Source organism: Salvelinus fontinalis, chromosome 1 (genome assembly GCF_029448725.1).
Source record: "Salvelinus fontinalis isolate EN_2023a chromosome 1, ASM2944872v1, whole genome shotgun sequence".
In the NCBI taxonomy this organism is placed as follows: domain Eukaryota; kingdom Metazoa; phylum Chordata; class Actinopteri; order Salmoniformes; family Salmonidae; genus Salvelinus; species Salvelinus fontinalis.
In genome coordinates this window covers 21,133,380-21,161,289 of record NC_074665.1, presented here as the reverse complement: position 1 = coordinate 21,161,289, position 27,910 = coordinate 21,133,380, and the positions used below count along the sequence as shown (strand labels likewise).

The following is a 27,910-nucleotide window of genomic DNA, read 5'->3' as shown; positions in this document are numbered from 1 at the left end:
ATGTGTGTGTGTTTCTGTGTATGTGTGTTTCTGTGTGTTTGTGTTTCTGTATGTGTGTGTGCCCATTTGCCGGGTTGGGTAGGTTACGTTCTAAATGTAATTCGTTATGGTTGCTAGTTACCTGTTTAAAATTGTAATCAGTAATGTAACTTTTTATTTTCCCATACTTTTCCCATTTTATTTTCCTATACCCATACATTAACATAATCTGATTACTTTCAGTTATTTCTAGATTACTTTCCCCTTAAGAGGCATTAGAAGACAAAAATGTATATTACCAATTGAACGACATCTATTGCAGGATAAATCAATGTTACAGTTTACATAGCTGGCCATAAATGGATGTTGCATTTTACTTTATGGGTTGATTATGTAGGCTTCTTCTAACCCATCACTTTCTACTACAGATAATAATACAATTTAGGTTATAGCTTTACATTATAAACCAAAGTCTGTCAGATTTGCAGTCATTCCGACTAATTTTAGTACCCCTTGATCTTCAAGAATAGGACTTGGAAATATGAAGGACTTATTAGCCTACTCTGTTGTTTATGATTTTGTTGTCATGGAGTACTAATTGGGCTCATTGCTTCGAGTTGAAAAAGAAATGCTGCTCTCACGGATTTGCATGCTTTGAGCACTACCAAAAAAGTGCTATTAGCATGTGAAAGATGTATGCCATATGCTGCATTTTCTATAGGCCTATTGTTTGTGTTTTTGTTAGTGACACTTTGATATCTCAATAATTGGCAGCTGTTTAAAGGGCAAATCCACAGTTGAAACAATAACAAAGCAACTAACCCCGCCTTTGTTTTAGTCAAAAGCTGAGGGATGGGCCTGGAGAAATGTAACCACTCTCAGATTAATAGACAGAGCTCCAAGGACTGACCATCCATGATGTCAACATTATTGTTTTAACCATGTGTTGAGGCTGTACGGTGTTTGTTAACATTTACAATGTTTACAAACATTGGAGGAAAAACAAGCTTGTATTTAAAAGTTATATTCTTCAAGAATCAATGGGTACATATATCATTAATTTACAAGTCAAAATATGAATGTACTGTAGCAACTACAGATTTCCCCTTTAAGTGTGTCCGTTAGGCCTATGGACTTTTTTTTTATCACTACGAATTAGATTGAGCAATATTTTCTTTCTTTTTTAAGTACTCGTCACATTTTGACAGAAAAATGGTCCAATTCACGCATTAATCAAGATAACATCCCTGGTCATTGCTACTGTCTGGCGGACTCACTAAACACAAATGCTAAGTTTGTAAATGATGTCTGAGCATTGGAGTGTTCCCCTGGTTGTCCATAATAAAAATTATTAAAAAGGAAATTGTGCAGTCAGATTTGCTTAATATAAGGAATTTGAAATGATTTATACTTTTACTTTTGATACTTATGTGGATTTAAAACCAAGTACTTTTAGACTTTTACTCAAGTAGTATTTTACTGGGTGACTTTCACCTTTACTTGAGTCATTTTCTATTAATGTGTTTTTCCTTATACTTAAGTATGACAATTGAGCACTTTTCCCACCACTGTTATAAAGTAGGAGCTCGCTCAAACTTCTATTAAGATAGGCTGGGATCAGCACTATGCAGCTGTTGCAAAAACACATTTCTCACTGGCTGTCCACTGGTGGCAAAACCAATGATTGAAAGGCAGCTTAAACTTCTTTTCAACCATTATTAGGTTAAAATACACATATACTGTACATTTGTGAACAGCCATCCACAAAATCCACAAGGGGAAAATAGGCCTAGCTAAATGAGATTGCAGCAGTGTGATTCACATAAATATGCTTTGTAGATATGTGACCGACCAGCTCGATTCGGTCTTATGTAGCAACAATTTAAATTGTATTTTTAAAATTTTGATTAAAGTAGAGACTTTGTCAGACTGTCCGTTCATAAATTCAGAGCGTTGTCAGTCTGTCCGTTTCTAAATTCAGAGCGTTGTCAGACTGTCCGTTCATAAATTCAGAGCGCTGTCAGACTGTCCGTTCATAAATTCAGAGCGTTGTCAGACTGTCCGTTCATAAATTCAGATCGTTGTCAGACTGTCCGTTCATAAATTCAGAGTGTTGTCAGACTGTCCGTTTCTAAATTCAGAGCGTTGTCAGACTGTCCGTTCATAAATTCAGAGCGTTGTCAGACTGTCCGTTTCTAAATTCAGAGCGTTGTCAGACTGTCCGTTCATAAATTCAGAGCGTTGTCAGACTGTCCATTCATAAATTCAGAGCGTTGTCAGACTGTCCGTTCATAAATTCAGAGCGTTGTCAGACTGTCTGTTTCTAAATTCAGAGCGTTGTCAGACTGTCCGTTTCTAAATTCAGAGCGTTGTCAGACTGTCCGTTCATAAATTCAGAGCGTTGTCAGACTGTCCGTTTCTAAATTCAGAGCGTTGTCAGACTGTCCGTTCATAAATTCAGAGCGTTGTCAGACTGTCCGTTCATAAATTCAGAGCGTTGTCAGACTGCCCGTTCATAAATTCAGAGCGTTGTCAGACTGCCCGTTCATAAATTCAGAGCGTTGTCAGACTGCCCGTTCATAAATTCAGAGCGTTGTCAGACTGTCCGCTCATAAATTCAGAGCGCTGTCAGACTGTCCGTTCATAAATTCAGAGCGCTGTCAGACTGTCCGTTTCTAAATTCAGAGCGTTGTCAGACTGTCCGTTTCTAAATTCAGAGCGTTGTCAGACTGTCCGTTTCTAAATTCAGAGCGTTGTCAGACTGTCCGTTTCTAAATTCAGAGCGTTGTCAGACTGTCCGTTCATAAATTCAGAGCGCTGTCAGACTGTCCTAAATGAGATTGCAGCAGTGTGATTCACATAAATATGCTTTGTAGATATGTGACCGACCAGCTCGATTCGGTCTTATGTAGCAACAATTTAAATTGTATTTTTAAAATTTTGATTAAAGTAGAGACTTTGTCAGACTGTCCGTTCATAAATTCAGAGCGTTGTCAGTCTGTCCGTTTCTAAATTCAGAGCGTTGTCAGACTGTCCGTTCATAAATTCAGAGCGCTGTCAGACTGTCCGTTCATAAATTCAGAGCGCTGTCAGACTGTCCGTTCATAAATTCAGAGCGCTGTCAGACTGTCCGTTTCTAAATTCAGAGCGTTGTCAGACTGTCCGTTTCTAAATTCAGAGCGTTGTCAGACTGTCCGTTCATAAATTCAGAGCGTTGTCAGACTGTCCATTCATAAATTCAGAGCGTTGTCAGACTGTCCGTTCATAAATTCAGAGCGTTGTCAGACTGTCTGTTTCTAAATTCAGAGCGTTGTCAGACTGTCCGTTTCTAAATTCAGAGCGTTGTCAGACTGTCCGTTCATAAATTCAGAGCGTTGTCAGACTGCCCGTTCATAAATTCAGAGCGTTGTCAGACTGTCCGTTCATAAATTCAGAGCGTTGTCAGACTGTCCGTTCATAAATTCAGAGCGCTGTCAGACTGTCCGTTCATAAATTCAGAGCGTTGTCAGACTGTCCGTTTCTAAATTCAGAGCGTTGTCAGACTGTCCGTTTCTAAATTCAGAGCGTTGTCAGACTGTCCGTTTCTAAATTCAGAGCGTTGTCAGACTGTCCGTTTCTAAATTCAGAGCGTTGTCAGACTGTCCGTTCATAAATTCAGAGCGCTGTCAGACTGTCCGTTCATAAATTCAGAGCGTTGTCAGACTGTCCGTTCGTAAATTCAGAGCGTTGTCAGACTGTCCGTTCATAAATTCAGAGCGCTGTCAGACTGTCCATTCATAAATTCAGAGCGCTGTCAGACTGTCCGTTCATAAATTCAGAGCGTTGTCAGACTGTCCGTTTCTAAATTCAGAGCGTTGTCAGACTGTCCGTTCATAAATTCAGAGCGTTGTCAGACTGTCCGTTTCTAAATTCAGAGCGTTGTCAGACTGTCCGTTCGTAAATTCAGAGCGTTGTCAGACTGTCCGTTCGTAAATTCAGAGCGTTTCGCTCTCGGAGGAGTAGGGTTGATCCGAGCATTCTAACTTAACAACAGCAGTCAAGCACCCAAGCTAACTGGCTAGCTTGCTAGCTACTGCCAGACAACAGCTCAGTTGGACCATTTTACTCACCCTAGCAGAGCTGTTTAGGCTGGTTTTGTGTTATCCAGAGCATTGGTGACTGCAACTGTGCTGCTGGCAAAAATGTAATTACGCTTTTTTGCCAATGTTTACTGACACCAGCCATATTCAACAGGTGTTGAGCGTTCATACATTCATCAGTTATTCTGCGCTCTGGCACACTGACGAGACTGCTCTGAAATCAACGTAGATAGCCAGAGCGAATTTACCAGCTACGTCTATCAACCGTTGTCGCAGGGACATCATAAACATTCTATTGAAATAGTTACTTGCATAGTGGAATCTTTTGTTTAGACATGTAGCTAGCTAACTAAACAATTAACCATAATCCCGACTCATAACATTACTACCCTGCTTGAATCTGCAGGTAGTTAACCAACCAGGTTCAATGTTAGATAGCTAACATTAGGCTATAATTAGCAATGCAAATGTCTCTGAGATACAAATAATATTACTACACAGATCATACATGTAACGTTAGCTATCTAGCCAGCCAGCTAACATTAGTTAGCTAGCTAACAGTACACTTTAACTTGAAATAAAAATGACTTTCTGGGAAAAAAATTGAAAGGTGTAATATCTGAAAATGTAGCTAGCTAGACTCTCTTAGCCGTATACATGGATGGAAGCTTCTCCCTCTCTGTCACGGTGCCATGTTTGCCCTTGGTTTGATGATGTAATCTGGAGACAGGTGTTTTTTACAACAGCCGTTTGTGTGTTCTCTTTTCCACTCTGTCTGCATATTTGCAATCAAACGCCAGAATTTTCTCCATCTCCTTAGCTATCGTACTCTAATCCCACTGACTTCAAAACTTGGTCCTCCAGAAAGTGGAGAGCAACACTTGTGCAGTTCTACTACGTGATCTTTCAAAAAAGCCACGTTAGAAAGGATTGCCTACACATACTGACCAGCTCATATTATAGATCGAAGCGTTCTGCATGGCAGACCAATCCGAACTCATCTCTCTGCATGTCCAACCCCTCATTATCTCAGCCAATCATGGCTAGCAGGAATGTTGCTGACTTTTTCTAAGGCTAAACCAACTAGGCTTGTAAATTTAACAATTGCATTCGTATTTACAGATGGCATACAAGTTTGTTATTAAAGCACATGAAAGATCACATGTTCCAGAAGGCATTACTGCCCAAAAAATCATTTTGATTTTATAAAAAAAAGTTTACGTTCAACTGGCGCTCCTGTGAAGTAGTGATGCGCCACATATGGCTACTTTCCATGAAACGAGTCACATATCAATAACAAGTGATATCTGTATCTCCCAGCCCGTAGGCTTAACTCCAAGCGGGGATAATCTTTGGATGCCGACAGCAGTCGCACCATTGGAAGACATAGCTTGGACTATAGCCTACAAAAGCTTATTCATCAAAATGCATTTGGTGTGTTGTCATAGTGGTCTCTGACTTGTGGTCAGACTCGCTCAGGCGGAACATTTTTTCCATGCTGATTTGAATGTCATTGAGAAAACAGAAAAGGTGTCAAAGAATTGTTTTTTTTTCTCAAACATCCTTACTGAATTTAAAAGTAATCCTAGGAGTAATCATCTATTTTTTTTAAAGTACAGTATCTATAATCTGATTAGAATATTTTAGTTGTTACCATAACAGATTTTATTTGTTACATAACAGATTACAAGTAATCCTGTTACTCCCCAACCCTGCCCGTGTGTGTGTGTATTTGTATGTGTGTATACATTATGCACTCACGTGTGTGTGTCTGTGTGTGTGTTGGGAGAAGCATGTGAAGCTAGGCTTGTGAGGCTCCTTCCCAGAAAGATAATTCCCTAAAGAGGGACGTCTCCAGATGTGTGGAATACTGAGACTAATTGCGAAACCCTCTCTAGGATGCTGGTCCTTCATAGCATTCCTCTGTATGTAGAATCAATGTCAAATTACTACAGGGGAGATAGAGTGTGAGACTACCAATGGACTGTTTGTGTGACATATCTGCTGGGAATATGAATGTATGGGTTTCTGAATGGACCTACGTACAGTGTGGCAAAATGGCACAGAAACACCTCATAAATTCCCTGAACTTCATCATAAATACAACCCTCAAATGCCAATGTCTAATAGCTCTACATATTGCTTGTTAAGAATGCAGGGAGGTTGGGATAGTGTTCTTCTGCATTGGCACATCTCTCTTCCTTGGGTTGGCATTAGTACAAACACCAAGCCGCTTATCCCTAACGAGCGGAGCCCCTACCAACCGCCAATCAAAGGCGTGAAAGCACTGGCACAGGCTGATCGTGTAATTATGTGGGCCCACTAGCTAAATGGCTAATAACTGTTTGCAGGAGTTAGAGTGCCCAGGCAGAGCTGTTAAGACCAGGGTTTGGAGACAGACAACTCTCTCTCATTCTTTCTCTCCCCACATGGTCTGTCATTACCTAACCCGATTCCAGTGGTGTAAAGTACTTAAGTAAAAAATACTTTGAAGTACTACTTAAGTAGTTTTTTGGGGTATCTGTACTTTACTTTACTATTTATATACAGTACCAGTCAAAAGTTTGCACACACCCACTACTCAAGAGTTATTATTAATATTTTTTAAACTATTTTCTACATTGTGGAATAATAGTGAAGACATCATAACTATGAAATAACATATATAGAATCATGTAGTAACCAAAAAAGTGTCAAACAAATCAAAATAAATTTAATATTTTTGATTCTTTGAAGTAACCACCCTTTGCCTTGATGACAGCTTTGCTGGGGGTGCTTTGCTGTTGACACTGTCTGTGATTTATTTAGAATTCAAGGCACACTTAACCAGCATGGCTACCAGAGCATTCTGCAGCGATACGCCATCCCATCTGGTTTTCACTTAGTGGGAATATCATGTGTTTTTCAACAAGACAAGTCTGTTGGGAAAGCATTCCAGGTGAAGCTGGTTGAGAGAATGCCAAGAGTGTGCAAAGCTGTCATCAAAGCAATCGGTACTTTGAAGAATTTAAAATATAAGATATATTTTGATTTGTTTAACACTTTTTGGGTTAATACATGATTTATTTCATGTGTTATGTGTTATTTCATAGTTTTGATGTCTTCACTGTTATTCTACAATGTAGAAAATTGTTTGAAAAAATCTGAGTTGCAAAAGCAGAGTTGTAAAGAAAAAGACATATCTCAGACTGGCCAATAAAAAGAAAAGATTAAGATGGGCAAAAGAACACAGACACTGGACAAAGGAACTCTGCCTAGAAGGCCAGCATTCCCGAGTCGCCTCTTCACTGTTGACGTTGAGACTGGTGTTTTGCGGGTACTATTTAATGAAGCTGCTAGTTGAGGACTTGTGAGGTGGCTGTTTCTCAAACTAGACACTCTAATGTACTTGTCCTCTTCCTCAGTTGTACACCGGGGCCTCCCACTCCTCTTTCTATTCTGGTTAAAGCCTGTTTGCGCTGTTCTGTGAAGGGAGTAGTACACATCGTTGTACAAAGGTTTTTCTACTGATCAATTAGCCTTTTAAAATGATAAACTTGGATTAGCTGACAACATGCCATTGGAACACAGGAGTGATGGTTGCTGATAATGGGCCTCTGTACGCCTATGTAGATATTCCATAAAAAATCTGCCGTTTCCTGCTACAATTGTCATTTACAACATTAACAATGTCTACACTGTATTTCTGATCAATTTGATGTTATTTTAATGGACAAAAAAATTGCTTTTCTTTCAAAAACAAGGACATTTCTAAGTGACCCCAACTTTTGAACGGTAGTGTATATATAGATTTTTTTTACTCAAGCATGAGAATTGGATACTTTTTCCACCACTACCAGATACCATGCAGTATTTCATAAGAGACAGGAGATGTGTATTTCTTTCAACTGGGAGATGAGAGGCCCAATGGTGTGTGTGTGTGTGTGTGTGCGTGTGTGCGTGCGTGCGTGTGTGTGTGTGTGTGCGTGCGTGTGCGTGTGCGTGTGCGTGTGTGTGTGTGTGTGTGTGTGTGTGTGTGTGTGTGTGTCTACATGAACATATCGCTTTGAGAACACACGTTGAGGTGTGTGCAGAAACAAGAGAGAGGTTGGGAAAGTTAGTGAGGATGTTTAGTTTGACATTGAACCAGCATAAGTCATCCTGATTGGAAGGAGGGGAATATGTTGTGGAAGGATAATAGAGCAGAGCAGGATTAAAGAGCGAGAGAGAGAGAGGTGGAATCATTCTCAATTGAAAATGCTGTTTAGTACGGTATTCGTCTTTATCGAGGTGTGTAAAAACACTCCCTATAAGTGAGTCCACCTTGCTGTAAGGGTTAAGTGTATGCTGTGCTCTCTGTGGTGTCTTAAGCTGGGTGATGTGGACCCTGTACCTGGCCTATCTGCTGTTGGCTGACTGAGCAGCGCTGAACAGCTAGGCTGCTATTGTTGGAATAGTGTAGTGGATGCCTGGAGTAATGGAGGAGTGGGCCAGAGAAGTGCAGGCAGGTGCACAGATAGGGCTCTACCTGTGCAGAGCACATTCCCCTTTGCCCTTCCAGTCTCCAAAGTGCGCTTGTTGGTGGTGGTATAATATCTACAAAAATGGTATACTTTTTTGTCGTTGTTTTTCTGAACCCACTGCCCGCAAGTCGTCGTTAAATTCTCATCTATGCTCAGGCGCTCGTATCCAAATTTGTAACCAGAAAGGATTTGTTTAATTTCCTCCAGTTTTGCATGGCAAAACCAGAGTAGGCCTACATCTATCATCCATAGGAAATACGCCGAAAATAAGGTCTGTGGTGAACACAGGAGATCTTATGCGTTTTGTTATACGAGACGATCTTCATCAGCTAACATCACTTTTTGTGAATTTTGAAGAATTTATGTAATTAAAAAAGCCCATAAATCAAATCAAATGTATTTATATAGCCCTTCTTACATCAGCTGATATCTCAAAGTGCTGTACAGAAACCCAGCCTAAAACCCCAAACAGCAAGCAATACAGGTGTAGAAGCACGGTGGCTAGGAAAAACTCCCTAGAAAGGCCAACACCTAGGAAGAAACCTAGAGAGGAACCAGGCTATGAGGGGTGGCCAGTCCTCTTCTGGCTGTGCCGGGTGGAGATTAGAACAGAACATGGCCAAGATGTTCAAATGTTCATAAATTACCAGCATGGTCAAATAATAATAATCACAGTAGTTGTCGAGGGTGCAACAGGTCACCACCTCAGGAGTAAATGTCAGTTGGCTTTTCATAGCCGATCATTGAGAATCTCTACCGCTCCTGTCTCTAGAGAGTTGAAAACAGCTGGGACAGGTCAGGGTTCCATAGCCGCAGGCAGAACAGTTGAAACTGGAGCAGCAGCACGGCCAGGTGGACTGGGGACAGCAAGGAGTCATCATGCCAGGTAGTCCTGAGGCATGGTCCTAGGGCTCAGGTCCTCCGAGAGAGAAAGAAAGAATTAGAGAGAGCGTACTTCAATTTACACAGGACACCAGATAAGACAGGAGAAATACTCCAGATATAACAGACTGACCCTAGCCCCCCGACACACAAACTACTGCAGCATAAATACTGGAGGCTGAGACAGGAGGGGTCAGGAGACACTGTGGCCCCATCCGATGATACCCCCGGACAGGGCCAAACAGGCAGGTTATAACCACACCCACTTTGCCAAAGCACAGCCCCCACACCACAAGAGGGATATCTTCAACCACCAACTTACCATTCTGAGACAAGGCCGAGTATAGCCCACAAGGATCTCCGCCACGGCACAACCCAAGGGGGGGCGCCAACCCATAAAGCACATTAAGGCTTCATAATTCATAAAGGTCATGTTTACTGACTGGTATTATCTCGTAGAACAAAACGTATATGCCTCCGAAGCCTGTGTTGACCTCAGACCTATTCTTTCCCGATTCATTTTTCCAATAGAGACTGAACAAACAAGATTGAACTCATTTACGTTTTTTAGGACTACAAGCCGGCGACCTCTATGACAGGCTGAATTAGCACAGCTATGGTGCGGGCGTGTGAACACGTGCATGTGCGTGCGCGGGGGCTCAAAGGTTTTGTACAACTTCTTTTTGGGGTGTCTCGGGTCCAAAGTTTTTTGAAAACCACAGCGATACATGATAGTGGCAACAAATGGAGTTGGGTTGGATTTAGTCATGGTAGGTTAAAGTACAGTGTATTTCGTTAGTAAATGCAGTATTTATTCAAAATAGTTTTGCTAAATACTTTACTCATCAGATTGTTCTGATTTCCCTCTTCTTTTAATAATTGCTCAAGAAATCTGTGACGGCGGTTGCGGGATTTGTTTTGGGGGCGGGGGTGTCCTTTTTTTGTTGTTGAGCATATGCCCCCCAGAATGTCTGTGCACGGCCCTGGAGCTGTCTACTGGGGCCCCGGAGTACTGGAGGTGTGGGCTGGAGCAGTCTACTGGGGCCCCGGAGTACTGGAGGTGTGGGCTGGAGCAGTGTACTGGGGCCCCGGAGTACTGGAGGTGTGGGCTGGAGCAGTGTACTGGGGCCCTGGAGTACTGGAGGTGTGGGCTGGAGTAGTGTACTGGGGCCCTGGAGTACTGGAGGTGTGGGCTGGAGCAGTGTACTGGGGCCCTGGAGTACTGGAGGTGTGGGCTGGAGCAGTCTACTGGGGCCCTGGAGTACTGGAGGTGTGGGCTGGAGCAGTGTACTGGGGCTGGGAGTTGTACAGTCAGCCAGCATGTCTGCCTCTAATCAGGAGCAATGACAAGGCCCTGCTCGGAACCTAGCAGCGAACTGCCATAGAGGTTTATACTGTAACAATACAGAGAGAGAGAGGCAGAGAGAGAGAAAAAAAGAGAGAGAGCCTGAGCTTAACACACATTCAGTATACAGTAGGTTCACACCATAACAGAGAGAGAGAGAATGGCCTGATATGCACCCAGCAAACACATTCCTGTACTCAGTTTTAGCTAAAGGCTCGTTAATCTCATTTCCAGGTTGAAGAATTTACAAACTAGCAGCCCATTTTCTTATCCAGTTGTACGCTCTGTTTCAGTTTCAGTTTGGCCTTAGTTTCGTATCGGCAGGGGAAGGAGGATTGTTGGGAAAATGTGTTAATTGGCAAATGTATCAAACTTGAGTCCATATTTCCTTTATTGGATGCAGTGGACAACAAATGGGGAGCAGTGTTTCATGTGAGCAAAACTAGGAAGTGGTTTGGATAGGGTGCTTGGCTCGTTGACATGGTTACAGTAATCTGAGCGTATGACGTCTGTAGTGTAGTGTAGACTTCAGTCTATGGAGAGACAGTGCTGGCCTGGACAAATATGATTAGGCCTTGTTCCGGTTTACCTCACTAGTACTGCCCAGTCTAACTTAGTCTAGCCCAATGAACATGAACACAGGAGCACAGCCAATAGCAGGGCAGTAATCTGATTTTAACAGGAAGCTGCGTGGACCAGGGTGTACATCTCACATGACTCACATGACTGCTTTAACAAAGGAAATGGAATATGGACATAGTTGGCTTAGAGTTAGGGCCAGTGAGGTAGGGCCTGTGGGGTTAGGGCCAGTGGGGTTATGGGCCAGTGGGGTTATGGGCCAGTGGGGTTATGGGCCAGTGGGGTTATGGGCCAGTGGGGTTAGGGCCAATGGGGTAGGGCCAGTGGGGTTAGGGCCAGTGAGGTAGGGCCTGTGGGGTTAGGGCCTGTGGGGTAGGGCCAGTGAGGTAGGGCCTGTGGGGTTATGGGCCTGTGAGATAGGGCCTGTGGGGTTAGGGCCAGTGAGGTATGGCCTGTAGGGTTAGGGCCAGTGAGGTAGGGCCTGTGGGGCTAGGGCCAGTGAGGTAGGGCCTGTGGGGTTATGGGCCAGTGGGGTTATGGGCCAGTGGGGTTATGGGCCAGTGGGGTTAGGGCCAATGGGGTAGGGCCAGTGGGGTTAGGGCCAGTGAGGTAGGGCCTGTGGGGTTAGGGCCTGTGGGGTAGGGCCAGTGAGGTAGGGCCTGTGGGGTTATGGGCCTGTGAGATAGGGCCTGTGGGGTTAGGTCCAGTGAGGTAGGGCCTGTGCGGTTAGGCCCAGTGAGGTAGGGCCTTTAGGGTTAGGGCCAATGGGGTAGGGCCAGTGGGGTTAGGGCCAGTGAGGTAGGGCCTGTGGGGTTAGGGCCTGTGGGGTAGGGCCAGTGAGGTAGGAACTGTGGGGTTAGGGCCAGTGAGGTAGGGCCTGTGGGGTTAGGTCCAGTGAGGTAGGGCCTGTGCGGTTAGGCCCAGTGAGGTAGGGCCTTTAGGGTTAGGGCCAGTGAGGTAGGGCCAGTGGGGTTAGGGCCAGTGAGGTAGGGCCTGTGGGGTTAGGGCCTGTGGGGTTAGGGCCTGTGGGGTTAGGGCCTGTGGGGTTAGGGCCAATGGGGTAGGGCCAGGGAGGTATGGCCTGTAGGGTTAGGGCCAGTGAGGTAGGGCCTGTGGGGTTAGGGCCAGTGAGGTAGGGCCTGTGGGGTTAGGGCCAGTGAGGTAGAGCCTGCGGGGTTAGGGCCAGTGAGGTAGGAACTGTGGGGTTAGGGCCAGTGAGGTAGGGCCTGTGGGGTTAGGTCCAGTGAGGTAGGGCCTGTGCGGTTAGGCCCAGTGAGGTAGGGCCTTTAGGGTTAGGGCCAGTGAGGTAGGGCCAGTGGGGTTAGGGCCAGTGAGGTAGGGCCTGTGGGGTTAGGGCCTGTGGGGTTAGTGCCTGTGGGGTTAGGGCCTGTGGGGTTAGGGCCAATGGGGTAGGGCCAGGGAGGTATGGCCTGTGGGGTTAGGGCCAGTGAGGTATGGCCTGTAGGGTTATGGGCCAGTGAGGTATGACCTGTAGGGTTAGGGCCAGTGAGGTAGGGCCAGTGAGGTATGGCCTGTGGGGTTAGGCCCAGTGAGGTAGGGCCTGTGGGGTTATGGACCAGTGGGGTTATGGGCCAGTGGGGTTATGGACCAGTGGGGTTATGGACCAGTGGGGTTATGGACCAGTAAGGTAGGGCCTGTAGGGTTAAGGCCAGTGAGGTTAGGACCATTTGAGGTAGGGCCTGTGGGGTTAGGACCATTTGAGGTAGGGCCTGTGGGGTTAGGACCATTTGAGGTAGGGCCTGTGAGGTAGGGCCTGTGGGGTTAGGGCCAATGGGGTAGGGCCAGTGAGGTAGCGCCAGTGAGGTATGGCGAGTGGGGTTAGGGCCTGTGGGGTTAGGGCCTGTGGGGTTAGGGCCTGTGGGGTTAGGGCCTGTGGTGTTAGGGCCAATGGGGTAGGGCCAGTGAGGTAAGGCCTGTGGGGTTAGGGCCAGTGAGGTAGGGCCTGTGGGTTTAGGGCCAGTGAGCTATGGCCTGTGGGGTTAGGGCCAGTGAGGTATGGCCTGTGTGGTTAGGGCCAGTGAGGTAGGGCCTGTGGGGTTTGGCCCAGTGAGGTAGGGCCTGTGGGGTTAGGACCAGTGAGGTAGGGCCTGTGAGGTAGGGCCTGTGGGGTTAGGGCCAATGGGGTAGGGCCAGTGAGGTAGGGCCAGTGAGGTATGGCGAGTGGGGTTAGGGCCTGTGGGGTTAGGGCCTGTGGGGTTAGGGCCTGTGGGGTTAGGGCCTGTGGGGTTAGGGCCAGTGAGGTATGGCCTGTAGGGTTAGGGCCAGTGAGGTATGGCCTGTAGGGTTAGGGCCAGTGAGGTAGGGCCTGTGGGGTTACGGCCAGTGGGGTTAGGGCCTGTGGGGTTAGGGCCTATGGGGTTAGGGCCAGTGAGGTATGGCCTGTAGGGTTAGGGCCAGTGAGGTAGGGCCTGTGGGGTTAGGGCCAGTGAGGTATGGCCTGTAGGGTTAGGGCCAGTGAGGTAGGGCCTGTGGGGTTACGGCCAGTGAGGTAGGGCCAATGGGGTAGGGCCAGTGAGGCAGGGCCAGTGAGGTATGGGCCTGTGGGGTTAAGGCCAGTGAGGTTAGGACCATTTGAGGTAGGGCCTGTGGGGTTAGGGCCAGTGAGGTAGGGCCTGTGGGGTTATGGGCCAGTGGGGTTATGGACCAGTGGGGTTATGGACCAGTGGGGTTATGGACCAGTGGGGTTATGGACCAGTGGGGTTATGGACTAGTGAGGTAGGGCCTGTAGGGTTAGGGCCAGTGAGGTAGGGCCTGTGAGGTAGGGCCTGTTGGCTTAGGGCCTGTGGGGTTAGGGCCAATGGGGTTAGGGCCTGTGGGGTTAGGGCCAATGGGCTAGGGCCTGTGGGGTTAGGGCCAATGGGGTAGAGCCAATGAAGTAGGGCCTGTGGGGTTAGGGCCAGTGAGGTATGGCCTGTGGGGTTAGGGCCAGTGAGGTAGGGCCTGTAGGGTTAGGGCCTGTGGGGTATGGCCTGTAGGGTTAGGGACAGTGAGGTATGACCTGTAGGGTTAGGGCCAGTGAGGTAGGGCCTGTGGGGTTAGGGCCTGTGGGGTTAGGGCCAGTGAGGTATGGCCTGTGGGGTTAGGCCCAGTGAGGTAGGGCCTGTAGGGTTAGGTCCAGTGAGGTAGGGCCAGTTGGGTTATGGACCTGTGGGGTTATGGACCAGTGGGGTTATGGGCGAGTTGGGTTATGGGCCAGTGGGGTTATGGGCCAGTGGGGTTATGGACCAGTGAGGTAGGGCCTGTAGGGTTAGGGCCAGTGAGGTATGGCCTTTGAGGTAGGGCCTGTTGGGTTAGGGCCTGTGGGGTTAGGTCCTGTGGGGTTAGGGCCAATGAGGGAGGGCCTGTTTGGTTAGGGCCAGTGAGGTATGGCCTGTGGGGTTAGGGCCAGTGAGGTATGGCCTGTGGGGTTAGGGCCAGTGAGGTATGGCCTGTAGGGTTAGGGCCAGTGGGGCTATGGGTCAGTGGGGTTATGGACCAGTGGGGTTATGGGCCAGTGGGGTTATGGACCAGTGGGGTTATGGACCAGTGGGGTTATGGACCATTTGGGGTTATGGACCAGTGGGGTTATGGACCAGTGGGGTTATGGACCAGTGGGGTTATGGGCCAGTGGGGTTATGGACCAGTGGAGTTATGGGCCAGTGGGGTTATGGACCAGTGGAGTTATGGGCCAGTGGGATTGGGCCAGTGGGGTTATGGACCAGTGGGGTTATGGACCAGTGGGGTTATGGACCAGTGGGGTTATGGACCAGTGGGGTTATGGACCAGTGGGGTTATGGGCCAGTGGGGTTATGGACTATTGGGATTGGGCCAATGGGGTTAGGGCCAGTGGGGTTAGGGCCAGTGGGGTTATGGACCAGTGGGGTTATGGGCCAGTGGGGTTATGGGCCAGTGGGGTTATGGGCCAGTGGGGTTAGGGCCAGTGGGGTTATGGACCAGTGTGGTTATGGGCCAGTGGGGTTATGGGCCAGTGGGATTATGGGCCAGTGGGGTTATGGGCCAGTGGGCCAGTGGGGTTATGGACCAGTGGGGTTATGGACCAGTGGGGTTATGGGTCAGTGGGGTTATGGACCAGTGGGGTTATGGACCAGTGGGGTTATGGACCAGTGGGGTTATGGACCAGTGGGGTTATGGACCAGTGTGGTTATGGACCAGTGGGATTGGGGCCAGTGGGGTTATGGACCAGTGAGGTATGGCCAGTGGGGTTATGGGCCAGTGAGGTATGGCCTGTAGGGTTATGGGCCAGTGAGGTATGGCCTGTAGGGTTAGGGTCAGTGAGGTAGGGCCAGTGAGGTATGTTCTGTGGTGTTAGGGCCTATGGGTTTAGGGCCTCTGGGGTTAGGACCTATGGGGTTAGGGCCAAGGGGGTAGGGCCAGTGAGGTAGGGCCTGTGGGATTAGGGTCAGTGAGGTATGGCCTGTGGGGTTAGGGCCAGTGAGGTATGGCCTGTGGGGTTAGGGCCAGTGAGGTATGGCCTGTGGGGTTAGGGCCAGTGAGGTATGGCCTGTAGGGTTAGGGCTAGTGAGGTATGGCCTGTGGGGTTAGGGCCAGTGAGGTATGGCCTGTGGGGTTAGGCCCAGTGAGGTAGGGCCTGTGGGGTTAGGCCCAGTGAGGTTAGGCCCAGTGAGGTTATGGACCAGTGGGGTTATGGACCAGTGGGGTTATGGACCAGTGGGGTTATGGACCAGTGTGGTTATGGACCAGTGGGATTGGGGCCAGTGGGGTTATGGACCTGTGAGGTATGGCCAGTGGGGTTATGGGCCAGTGAGGTATGGCCTGTAGGGTTATGGGCCAGTGAGGTATGGCCTGTAGGGTTAGGGTCAGTGAGGTAGGGCCAGTGAGGTATGTTCTGTGGTGTTAGGGCCTATGGGTTTAGGGCCTCTGGGGTTAGGACCTATGGGGTTAGGGCCAAGGGGGTAGGGCCAGTGAGGTAGGGCCTGTGGGATTAGGGTCAGTGAGGTATGGCCTGTGGGGTTAGGGCCAGTGAGGTATGGCCTGTGGGGTTAGGGCCAGTGAGGTATGGCCTGTGGGGTTAGGGCCAGTGAGGTATGGCCTGTAGGGTTAGGGCTAGTGAGGTATGGCCTGTGGGGTTAGGGCCAGTGAGGTATGGCCTGTGGGGTTAGGCCCAGTGAGGTAGGGCCTGTGGGGTTAGGCCCAGTGAGGTTAGGCCCAGTGAGGTTATGGACCAGTGGGGTTATGGACCAGTGGGGTTATGGGCCTGTGGGGTTAGGGCCAGTGAGGTATGGCCTGTAGGGTTAGGGCCAGTGAGGTATGGCCTGTGGGGTTAGGCCCAGTGAGGTAGGGCCTGTGGGGTTAGGCCCAGTGAGGTTAGGCCCAGTGAGGTTATGGACCAGTGGGGTTATGGACCAGTGGGGTTATGGGCCTGTGGGGTTAGGGCCAGTGGGGTTAGGGCCAGTGGGGTTATGGGCCAGTGGGGTTATGGGCCAGTGGGGTTATGGATCAGTGGGATGGGCCAGTGGGGTTAGGGCCAGTGGGGTTATGGACCAGTGGGGTTATGGACCAGTGGGGTTATGGGCCAGTGGAGTTATGGGCCAGTGGAGTTATGGGCCAGTGGGGTTATGGGCCAGTGGAGTTATGGGCCAGTGGAGTTATGGGCCAGTGGAGTTATGGGCCAGTGGAGTTATGGGCCAGTGGAGTTATGGGCCAGTGGAGTTATGGGCCAGTGGAGTTATGGGCCAGTGGGGTTGTGGGGTTATGGACCAGTGGGGTTATGGACCAGTGGGGTTATGGACCAGTGGGGTTATGGACCAGTGGGGTTATGGGCCAGTGTGGTTATGGACCAGTGTGGTTTTGGACCAGTGGAGTTATGGGCCAGTGGAGTTATGGGCCAGTGGGTTTATAGACCAGTGTGGTTATGGACCAGTGGGTTTATAGACCAGTGGGGTTATGGGCCAGTGGGGTTATGGGCCAGTGGGGTTATGGACCAGTGGAGTCATGGGCCAGTGGAGTTATGGGCCAGTGGAGTTATGGGCCAGTGGGTTTATGGACCAGTGGGGTTATGGACCAGTGCGGTTATGGACCAGTGCGGTTATGGTCCAGTGGGGTTATGGGCCAGTGGGGTTATGGGCCAGTGGGGTTATGGGCCAGTGGGGTTATGGGCCAGTGGGGTTATGGGCCAGTGGGGTTATGGGCCAGTGGGGTTAGGGCCAGTGGGGTTAGGGCCAGTAGGTGTGTGGAGTATTGCTCCTAGAAGGCTCAGTGACCACGCCCTGGTCTGTGTGAATGTTTTCTACCTTTTTAAGAGGATATTGATGAGGGCTATATGCTACTGCGCTCTCTGTTAAATCATTCTGACCCTAGCTTTGCATCTCAGGGGTAGGATCATGTTACAGGGATAGTTATCTAATAGTTGGTTGCACCAGATGTTTTATGTAATACCCTCTCTACCCATGAGAGAGAAATGAACATCCCTCCCCAAAAAAGAAAGTACAAAACAGGCTGTGTTTTTAGTTAGTTGGTTTGTTGTGATTGGCTGTGGCAGGGGTGGCTGGGGTAGGGGTGCGGTCTGAGACGCTCTCTCCTTGGGTTTACTCTTATTGGTGGTGGTTGCTAGGACGGCAAGCTGCCCTCCAGAGCCATCAGCCTGGTGAGTGATTCAATATATCCCAAATGGGCAGCCTATCCCCTGCATAGTGCCCTGCGTTTGACCAGGGCTCACAGGAATCTCGTCAAGTGTAGGGCATATATAGGGAATAGGGTTCTTTTTGAGACGCAGCCAGTGTGTCCCGAGGGAGCAATGATCTTCAGTGTATATATATACAGGGCAGTACAGGACACTCCGTACACACAGGGAGAGGGAGGGAGCAGGGAGCTGCAGTTCTGGTCGGGTTCAGACTGACACTGACTCGCCGGTGTCGATGTACGCTTGCCTCCTGATGGGAATGAGTCAGCATGGCAGATTTAACCATAGACATGAATACAGAACCATGGAGCTCAATGGATCGGATTGGCACCATTGGGTGTTGTACAAGATAGGGCCAGAAGGCAATACAACTAATCGGGTTTATGAAGAGGCAGGCATAAGGCTTGCTGCTGACATTTCTGGGACTGGATGTTCGTTGAGTCACTGTTCTAAAGGGGTCAAGGGTGAAACCTCTGCCTAAATTCAGGCTGTTGTTTTGTAACTCTCTACAGACCATTCCTGGGGAGTATGTAGAGTTGTCTTAGAACATTTAACAGCATGATAAATAACTCTCTGTTTGTCCCCGTTTTACCCTTGTGCTGTTTCCCATTAGCATATTTCTCAACCAGGCTAACTCCTGGACTGAATAGCTTTGCTGGGGGTTCTTCGAGTGAAGTGCTCTCTCACTTTCTTGTTTTCTTGGAAGCGCTGTATTGGTTGTCAGGGCAACTGGTTAGCGCTGCTGAAAGCCCGTTGGACAATTCTGTTTTGTTTTCGGATGGGGAGAGGGCACAATGGGAACAACGGGGTGAAGGTAGAATCTTTCGACCTTCACTCTGCTTTTTCGACGGTAAACCAATTGAACAACTTTGTCATTAAACATGATCAGTTTCTCACGCTCAGGATATTGTTAAATCATGATGCCGTCATCCACACAATAGGCCACAGTTATAGTACAATAACAAACACAAACCACATGCTCATACTTTTAGATTTTCAGAAAAAGGCATGAGAAACGAAAGTGACAATGCCCGAAGATTAGGACATTTCTAATCAAGCATATTTTCTCTTTTCTATCTCTCAGGTGCGTAACAAATGCCTTGGCGAGTCAGAATGCCTGGAGAAAACGAAACAACAGGTATTTCCGGTAAGGAACCGGTAGAATGTCAAACTGATGTCACCCTTTGGTTCACACAATGAATCCTCATACTTACACGATGATGTAGTTAACCATGGATTTAATCAATTGTGTTCATGGCAGGTAATCCATTGATCATCATGGCACGTCATTTAGCACTTCACATATTTGGAAAACAATCAATCAAAGATACCTAAAGTAGCGATAAATCCGTAAAGTACCGAGTAATCCGATAAACATTTGACCTCCTTTTAGAAGGTGACATATTGCTTTAATGTAATTCCAACAGGGACCTCGGGGGAAGGAATGTAATTGGTTATAGAGATATCGCTTCAAATGAGGTGCAGGTCTTGGGTGCTCTGAGTTTAACGTTACAGACAACACAGGCTTTGATTCTCCTTCCTCACAATGACATTTACTGGCCTGGTTCTGACACTCTACAGTTTCTCTCTCTCTGTTTCTCTCTCTCCCTCTCGCCTGCTCTACTGACATACCAGGCCTAGCTCATGAAAAGGGCCTGGCTCTGTGGCTAACATGGAGGTTTTATATCTGTTCTGTTGTGTTCTATGACGGGCTGGAAATATGCCCTCCAGGTGGGCCCCATGTGCTCCTGCATATCTACACAACACTCAGTGAATCTGTTTTCTCACTCTCACACACTCTCTGTATTTCTCTCTTCCTCTTGGAGTGTTGACAACATCCTTCTATATGGGGTAAATTCTATTTTACTCTTTGAAGGTGTGTGCAGAGTGCTCAGGGGACGAGAGATGAACAAGGGAGGAGGAGTGAAAGGAGGAGTGCTCAGGGGAGCCTGGTGACGGATCACTTTTTTTTATTCCTCCTTTCACCAGAGCTAAAGTGAAGAAAGACACAGAGAGAGAGAGAGAGAGAGAGACAGAGAGAATGAAAGAGTGCAGTGCTGACAGGTCTCTAGACATGTCTGTTCTCTCCTGCTTCTTCCCTAATCCCTTCTTTTATCTCCACCTCCTCGGTGACAAACACCATGGCAGGAAAACAGGACAGCCGTGAAGTCAATTCGGCCCCGGTGTGTAACGTGTGTGTGTGTGCGTGCATGCCTGCGTTTGTGTATGTATGTGTGTTTCATGGTGGAAGACAAGGAGTTTGGGAGTCTAGCTCTTTGCCTCTCCTGTCTTGCTCAAAGGAGTAACTGAGTATTTAAAGAGCTACGGTGATGCCACCTTACTCATCCTTAACAAACTACCGTACATCAAGTACTGTACGATACACCAGGGACTATTACGTTTCTGTTGGCGGTGAGGTGAGGTGGCATTAGATTAACTGTGGGATTTTATGCATACGTTTAGTGGAACATCCAAACCCACAAATGGTAACGACTTGAAATGGCAAATTAATGGTAACGACTTGAAATGGCAAATGAATGGTAATGACTTGAAATGGAAAATGAAGGGTAATGACTTGAAATGTCGGAAGGACATCAGACGTGAGTGTTTTTGTCGCTTTGCTCACTTCCTCCCTCTCTCTTCTTGATGCAGGACGTGATATGAAGAAATGGTGTGAGGACAGGACCCCCAAGCCTCTCCCTCCACTGAAAGCTGAGTGGGACAGAGAGGGTGTGAAGAAAGATGCCCCCTCTACCCCTTAGTCCTGAAGAGAGACGAATTAACCAGTTGAAAGAGAGTGACTCACGCTCTCCTCTCTGCTCATCCATCCCATCTGGTTTGTATTTCTTTGGATGTTTCTCCGCCTCCAGCCTCTGGGTAGTACCAGCGCCAAGGCCCAGATGGCTGCCGACCCAGCCTCACCGTGGAGAGCGTACACTGGGTTGGAAAACGCCTGGGCTTGCCTCTTGGCTGGGGTATGGATGGTGGGGTATGGTTGGGAAGGGAAGGGTGGACTTGGCTGGTGATGGGACTTGGATGGACCGCACTCCGGCTCTGACGCAACATCCATCGATCATCCATCGCATTGGTTGGTAGTTGATACCCTCAGCGCTGAGGGCGAGAGCCCAGTCGTGTTGAGGGGTGTTGCGGCGTGGACAATCACAGAGTACGCCACAGACTGGCCAGACGTCCCCTAGATCAGAACCTGAGACTGGCACCTCATGGAACTGGCGCGGGCATCAGTACCAGACTGGTAAACTGGCATGAGAAACTATTTTAGACTCTAAATACCATGTCTAAATGTAATGGTTTTCAGCTCTAGAAGTCAGCATGGAGAACCTGATTGGTGCTGTATTGTAGTCTGTTTTCAACAGACAAGAGCCATATGATATCAGGAGCACGTGAAGCACGATATCAGGACGACCAACTTTTAATGACACACGTGTGTTGTTTTGAAGCTCAAAGGGAGTACACACCGGTGAAGGAAGTAGGGCTTATGTTTGTTTACGTCCGTATGCTTTGGAGAAAGGTGAAGTGGTCACATCCTATGGCAGATGATCCTTTCTTTAAGGGAGAGAAGAGAGCGAGAGGGAGGGAGAAAGTCAAAGAGGGGTGCCTGAGGGGCAGTCCTTTGTTTCGTTTTGTTTATTCCTCCACGTGTCTAAATAAAAAAGGCCTAGATGGAACCCTAGTGCCTTGGAGTTCTTTGTTCCCACCGACAACAACTTTGTGACACTTCCCATGCAGTGTGTGTTTCTAAGGTGGGTGGGGGGTCTTTGTGGGGGAATCAAGATTTGGGAGCGGGGATTAGAAAGCACTGGGGGCTGAGCAAGGGGGGTTAAGCTTAGTTTGATGGCATTTTTATTGTGGAGTTTGATTAGCATCCCCCCCCCCCCCAACACTACACAGCGGGTTTTCTCACACGCCAGTCATGGGGAGAAAAATGACTTCTCTCTATAGCACTCATATCACTCCCGCTCCATAGCTCTGAATGGAATGGCCCAACAAAAGGTGACATAATTTGTACCCAGGATCATATTGCCCGATCAGGGGCCTCTTTGATGACATCATGACCCAGTCGCTTTCAACCCTTCCCTGGGATGCTGGGTTGGCATAGAAGCGAGTACTTCACTTGAATTAGTCATAGTTTGATGGCCTGTAAAGTTTGATATGGCTGTGTTTGCAATAAACAAGTTTGAGGGTGAGTGACAGGTAAGATTCAATATTTGGGTATGGCAGATGTACATTCACATACAGTATCAGTCAAAAGTTTGAGCACACCTACTCATTCAAGGGTTTTTCTTTATTTTTACTATTTTCTACATTGTAAAAGAGTAGTGAAGACATCAAAACTATAAAATAACACATGGAATTATGTAGTAACCAAAAAAGTGTTAAAAAAGTCCAAATATATTGAATATTTTTGATTCTTCAAAGTAGCCACCCTTTGCCTTGATGACAGCTTTGCACACTCTTGGCATTCTCTCAACAGGCTTCACTTGGAATGCTTTTCCAACAGTCTTGAAGGAGTTCCCACATATGCTGAGCACTTGTTGGCTGCTTTTCGTTCACTCTGCGGTCCAACTCATCCCAAAAGATCTCAATTGGGTTGAGGTCGGGTATTTGTGGAGGCCAGGTCATCTGATACAGCACTCCATCACTCTCCTTCTTGGTCAAATAGCCCTTACACAGCCTGGAGGTGTGTTGGGTCATTGTCCTGTTGAAAAACAAATGATATTCCCACTAATCGCAAACCAGATTGGATGGTGTATCGCTGCAGAATGCTGTGGTAGCCATGCTGGTAAAGTGTGCCTTGAATTCTAAATAAATCACTGACAGTGTCACCAGCAAAGCCCCCCCACACCTCCTCCTCCATGCTTCACGGTGGGAACCACACATAAGGAGAACATCCGTTCACCTACTCTGCGTCTCACAAAGACACAGCGGTTGGAACCAAAAATCTAATTTGGACTCATCAGACCAAAGGACAGATTTCCACTGGTCTAATGTCCATTGCGTGTGTTTCTTGGCCCAAGCAAGTCTCTTCTTATTATTGGTGTCTTTTAGTAGTGGTTTCTTTGCAGAAATTTGACCATGAAGGCCTGATTCCCGCAGTGTCCTCTGAACAGTTGATGTTGAGATGTGTTTGTTACTTGAACTCTGTGAAGCATTTATTTGGGCTGCAATCTGAGGTGCAGTTAACTGAACTTATCCTCTGCAGCAGAGGTAACTCTGTGTCTTCCTTTCCTGTGGCGGTCCTCATGAGAGCCAGTTTCATCATAGTGCTTGATGGTTTTTGCAGTTGCACTTGAAGGAACTTTCAAAGTTCTTGAAATGTCCCGCATTGACTGACCTTCATGTCTTAAAGTAATGATGAACATTCGTTTCTCTTTGCTTATTTGAGCTGTTCTTTCCATAATATGGACTTGGTCTTTTACCAAATAGGGCTATCTTCTGTATACCACCCTTACCTTGTCACAACACAACTGATTGGTTCAAACGCATTAAGAAGGAACGAAATTCCGCGAATTATCTTTTAACATGGCACACCTGCTAATTGAAATGCATTCCAGGTGACTACCTCATCACGCTTGTTGAGGGAATGCCAATGGTGTGCAAAGCTGTCATCAAGGCAAAGGGTGGCTACTTTGAAGAATCTCGACTATAAAATATATTTTGATTTGTTTAACACTTTTTTGCTTACTACATGATTCCATATGTGTTATTTCATAGTTTTGATGTCTTCACTATTATTCTACAATGTAAAAGAAAAATTAAGAAAAAGTCTTGAATGAGTGTGTCCAAACTTTTGACTGGTACTATATGCATACTGTACCTACGAAGATATCATATGTATATGCACACACACACACACACCCACACAGGTGCGCGTGACCCACACATGCACACATAAACACACGCCTTCACGACCGTTTGCTCTTCCCATGGTGCATTGTGATTCAGAGATATCCTAGCCGCAGCAGGTCTTTCTGAACTCCCAGACCTTCATCAAAGAGGAATGAACAGACTGAGGAAGAAAAGAAACTTTAAAAAAAAGGGCAAGAGAGAGATGCAGAGAGAGAGAGAAAAATATTATTACTCACCGAGTATTATTCTTTTTCCTATTATTATCTATCTGTGACATCATTAATTTGATATGTGTCTTATGCTTGCTTTGGCAATTTATGTGGAAACACTTTCTATGTCAATAAAGCCTTTTTGAATTTGAATTTGAGTGATGCGGAGAGAGAGAGAGAAAGAGGGAGAGAGAGACGGGATTGGAGAGAAGGGGGAGGATTTGCAGTTTTCTTAGTACCGTGTTCCTCAACTGACTATGTCCAATCACATAACAGGAATTAGCAGCCCCAAATCATGTTTTCTCAGAGCCCAGTGGATCTCAGCTGAGTGTCATTTTCAAAGCAGGATGGAGGGATGAAGATACATTGATAGAGAGGGAGAGAGAGGGGGGGGAAGGAAATAAGGGGAGAGGTAGATGTTGTTAGGGACAAAGAGAGAGGGAGAGAGATGGAAGTTAGGGACAATGAGAGAGGGAGATAGGTGTATGACGTTAGTGACAAAGAGTGAGGGAGAGATGGATGATATTAGGGACAAAGAGAGAGGGAGAGAGATGGATGATGTTACGGACAATGAGAGAGAGAGATAGGTGGATGATGTTAGGGACAGAGAGAGAGGGAGAGAGATGGATGATGTTAGGGACAAAGAGAGAGGGAGAGAGGTGGATGATGTTAGGGACAGAGAGAGGTGGATGATGTTAGGGACAAAGAGAGAGGGAGAGAGGTGGATGATGTTAGGGACAAAGAGAGAGGGAGATAGGTGGATGATGTTAGGGACAAAGAGAGAGGGAGAGAGGTGGATGATGTTAGGGACAAAGAGAGAGGGCGATAGGTGGATGATGTTAGGGACAAAGAGAGAGGGAGAGAGGTGGATGATGTTAGGGACAAAGAGAGAGGGAGATAGGTGGATGATGTTAGGGACAAAGAGAGAGGGAGAGAGGTGGATGATGTTAGGGACAAAGAGAGAGGGAGAGAGTTGGATGATGTCAGCAAGAGAGAAGGAGTGGGGAATGGGGGTTGGGATGTGGAGATGTTGAGATGGTAACATTGACCTCTTTTCTCTCTGCATGGAGCTACTGCTAACTTTTGATTGGTCTCCCAGGGTATAATGAAAAGGAGCTCCATACAAACTCTACCAGCTGAAACCCAGCTCACAGAAACACAGGAACCAAACCACAATCTTTATGTCAGGTTATCAGTCTATGTCAGGGTGTAAAAGTCTTAATAACAAACCAAGCCAATGACTAGCATGATTTATATATTTTTAAAATGGGTTAAAGATGTAGTGCTATATTCTCTTAGCTATAGATAGTATGGCGTTGTTGGAGTTAACATCAATGAACTAATTGGTTATTTGTGTGGAAGGCCTGCTGTGCATTCATTATATTCCTTTCTCAGAATATTTCCCCACTCATTTACTCTCTCTTCCTCTGAATTTCTCATCCTCATTTTGCTCTCTCTGTCTCTGTCTCTCTCTCTCAATTCAATTTCAATTCAAGGGGCTTCATTGGCATGGTAAGCATATGTTAACATTGCCAAAGCAAGTGAAGTAGATAATATACAAAAGTGAAATAAACAATAAAATGAACAGTAAACATTACACTCACAGAAGTTCCAAAAATAATAAAGATATCACAAATGTAAAATTATGTATATATACAGTGTTGTAACAATGTGCAAATTAAAGTACAAAAGGGAAAATAAATAAACATAAATATTGGTTGTATTTACAATGGTGTTTGTTCTTCACTGTTTGCACTTTTCTTGTGGCAACAGGTCACACATCTTGCTGCTGTGATGGCGCACTGTGGATTTTCACCCAGTAGATATGGGAGTTTCTTAAAATCGGTTTGTTTTCGAATTCTTTGTGGATCTGTGTAATCTGAGGGAAATATGTGTCTCTAATAGGGACATACATTTGGCAGGAGGTTAGGAAGTGCAGCTCAGTTTCCACCTCATTTTGTGGGCAGTGTGCACATAGCCTGTCTTCTCTTGAGAGCCATGTCTGCCTTCGGCAGCCTTTCTCAATAGTAAGGCTATGCTCACTGAGTCTGTACATAGTCAAAGATTTCCTTAAGTTTGGGTCAGTCACAGTGGTCAGGTATTCTGCCACTGTGTACTCTCTGTTTAGGGCCAAATAGAATTCTAGTTTGCTCAGTTTTTTTGTTAATTCTTTCTAATGTGTCAAGTAATTATATTTTAGTTTTCTCATGATTTGGTTGGGTCTAGTTGTGCTGCTGTCCTGGGGCTCTGTGGGGTGTGTTTGTGTTTGTGAACAGAGCCCCAGGACCAGCTTGCTTAGGGGACTCTTCTCCAGGTTCATCTCTCTGTAGGTGATGGCTTTGTTATGGAAGGTTTGGGAATCGCTTTCTTTTAAGTGGTTGTAGAATTTAACGGTTCTTTTCTGGATTTTGATAATTAGTGGGTATCGGCCTAATTCTGCTCTGCATGCATTATTTGGTGTTTTACGTTGTACACGGAGGATATTTTGCAGAATTCTGCATGCAGAGTCTCAATTTGGTGTTTGTCCCATTTTGTGAATTCTTGGTTGGTGAGTGGACCCCAGACCTCACAACCACAAAGAGCAATGGGTTCTATAACTGATTCAAGTATTTTTAGCCAGATCCTAATTGGTATGTCGAATTTTATGTTCCTTTTGATGGCATTAAAGGCCCTTCTTGCCTTGTCTCAGATCGTTCACAGTTTTGTGGATGTTACCTGTGGCGCTGATGTTAAGGCCAAGGCATCTATCGTTTTTTGTGTGCTCTAGGGCAACGATGTCTAGATGGAATTTGTATTTGTGGTCCTGGCGACTGGGCCTTTTTTGAAACACCATTATTTTGGTCTTACTGAGATTTACTGTCAGGGCCCAGGTCTGGCAGAATCTGTGCAGAAGATCTAGGTGCTGCATATTTTAACCTCACACTTGTTGTTTGTGTACATGGATATTACAATGTTGTATGTTTTTCCCCCAACACCACTTTCCATCAATTTGTATAGCAGACCCTCACTGAGTCAAAGGCTTTTTTGAAATCAACAAAGCATCAGAAGACCTTGCCTTTGTTTTGGTTTGTTTGTTTGTCTGTCAATAAGGGTGTGCAGGGTGAATACGTGGTCTGTCGTACAAAAAGCCAATTTGACATTTGCTCAGTACATTGTTTTCACTGAGGAAATGTACGAGTCTGCTGTTAATGATAATGCAGAGGATTATCCCATGGTTGCTGTTGACGCATTTCCCACGGTAGTTATTGTGGTCAAATTTGTCTCCACTTTTGTGGATTGGGGTGATCAGTCCTTGGTTCCAAATATTGGGGAAGATGCCAGAGCTAAGGATGATGTTATAAAGGTTAAGTATAGCCAATTGGAATTTGTTGTTATAGAGCCAAAAAGATTGGAGAAGTGGATTATACATACACCCATACATCTCCATTTTGGATAGATAATTCTTCATGTTGTTTGTTTAGTGTTTTCCAATTTTCCCAGAAGTGGTTAGAGTCTATGGATTCTTCAATTACATTGAGCTGATTTCTGACGTGCTGTTCCTTCTTTTTCCGTAGAGCGTTTCTGTATTGTTTTAGTGATTCACCACCTTTCACATTTTCTGGGTCTCTATGTTTTTGGTTGGACAGGTTTCTCAATTTATTTCTTAGGTTTTTGCATTCTTCAACAAACCATTTGTCATGGTTGTTCATTTTCTTCAGGTTTCTGTTTGAATTTTTTTGATTTGATAGGGAAGCTGAGAGGTCAAAATATGCTGTTAAGATTTTCTACTGCCAAGTTTACACCTTCACTATTACAGTGAAACGTTT

The 27,910-nt window shown here is 46.6% G+C and overlaps 1 long non-coding RNA gene across 4 annotated transcripts in view; it reads left to right on the top strand.

Annotated features, from left to right (window-relative positions):
- The window catches only part of LOC129836145 (uncharacterized), an 87,606-nt gene extending 63,349 nt beyond the window's left edge, over positions 1 to 24,257 (top strand). For all 4 annotated transcript variants that reach the window (XR_008756617.1, XR_008756634.1, XR_008756629.1 and 1 more), the window contains exons 2-3: positions 19,112 to 19,174; positions 20,680 to 24,257. This is a non-coding gene — a long non-coding RNA (uncharacterized LOC129836145). The remainder of the gene's footprint in view (positions 1 to 19,111; positions 19,175 to 20,679) is intronic.
- Positions 24,258 to 27,910: the final 3,653 nt, after the last annotated feature.